Raw genomic sequence first — 1,666 nt, forward strand, 5'->3', positions numbered from 1 at the left:
ATGAGGAGGAGGTGGGGGGGGTCGCTGGGGTTGTGCCCTGTCCTGGTGTGGTCCTGCCTTCCTCCCTGACTTGCGAGAGGGACGGCAAAATGGGGGGACGCTGGAGGCATGGGGTGGGGAGGAGGCTGGGGGCATGCCTGGCTGGCCCTGCTCAAAGCAGCTTTGTTGTGGTGGGTGGTGGTGGCACTCGGCATGGTGCCTGCCCCAGTGCCAGCGGCGTCTGCACGGGCATGGGAGGCCCCAGGCACTGTGGGAGGATAAAGGGCGGCGCCGAGGCAGGGTCCTCAGCACCCATCCTGCCCACCCCACCGGTCACATCGGGGCAAGCGGGACTGCAGGGTTGGGGCTGCCCCGTGGGTTCGGGGTGAGGCTGTTTTTTTGTGGGTGATGCCCAAGAGAAAGAACGTGCACCTTCTTCATTGCTACTTACTGCCTGACCTCAGCTTTGCAGCTCAGACTGGATTTGCAATGTTTCTGCTTCCCTCCACTTGGGAATAACAATTTCTGGCCTTTATTTTTTTCAGGATTAGTCAAAGTGAGTCCCTTTCCCAGCAAGTATTTCTCTCTCCCAGTGTTGTCTGCTTTGTGTACTTGAAGCCATCTTGCTTTTCTCCCCTTGCACCCTTGTGCTCAGCAGTGGCCAGGTGCTCACATCCTTGCCCGCCCGCTGCCTCTCACCTTCCCAAAGGCAGGCACGTACACCTCAAATGCTGCATGTCCATCTCTGAACCTCACAACCCAAGCAGGTGGTAACAGACCCCTTTTCTCTCACCACAGTAGCCCGGGTATGAGGTGACCTTCACATCCCCGGGAAGCCGGCCCCAGCCCTGGCACGGGTCCATGCAACTTGATCCTTCCAGATCAGCTGCTGGCAGTGCTGCGAGCTGAGCTCGGCCCGCTGCAATTGCACTCCGGGAGTTGAAGCAGCAATTGGGATTGAAGGTGGACAATGAAGCCCAGGGGCTTCCCTGGGCTGTGCCCAGGAGCATGAATCACTGCTTTTGCAACCTTCCTTATTCCTTCCTTGCTACCTTGCCAGCGGTGCTGGTGCGTCTGTGTTTGCAAAGCACCCGCAATGCTTTGCAATGGCCACCGTAACCAGAAACAGTGTAAAAAAGCAAACCATAATCCAAACCTCCATGGTCTGACTGAATGAGAGGTTCTGAGTCTCAAGCTTTCCCCACCAGCAAGCCCTCACCATGCAGTAGAGAGGTGGTGACGTCTGAGCCTGCCAGGTTTTAATGCTATTTTTCAGCTGCAACGCCGAAGGGAATCACTAGTAAACTGATTTGGCAAGAACAGGGGCATCCAACGGCTGAGCTCCTTCACTGCTGGGAGGCCCTTTGGACTTGCATTGCCGCAGGCTGAAGTTAAGTTGATTCGGGTGGCTGGACATGACTGAAGCTGTTGATTTTGGGGACAGAAATTAAGAGCTTGAGGGGAAGACAGTCGTACCCATGTAGCTAATGCCGCTGAGGACCCTGAATGGCCTCCTGCAAACTAAAAACCCACCAAAAAGCCATCTGAGATTGTGCTTTGGGAAGAGAGAAAGGATTTGCAGTGCTGGTGGGAATGGGGAAGAGGAGGGCTGTGGTCCCGAATTGCAGAGGGGAAGGAGCCACCAAAACTAACCCACAGATGTGTTTAATTTCAAAAAATAAATGTT

This window comes from Pygoscelis adeliae, unplaced genomic scaffold, assembly GCF_000699105.1.
Source record: "Pygoscelis adeliae isolate BGI_AS28 unplaced genomic scaffold, ASM69910v1 Scaffold1073, whole genome shotgun sequence".
Classification (NCBI taxonomy): Eukaryota; Metazoa; Chordata; class Aves; order Sphenisciformes; family Spheniscidae; genus Pygoscelis; species Pygoscelis adeliae.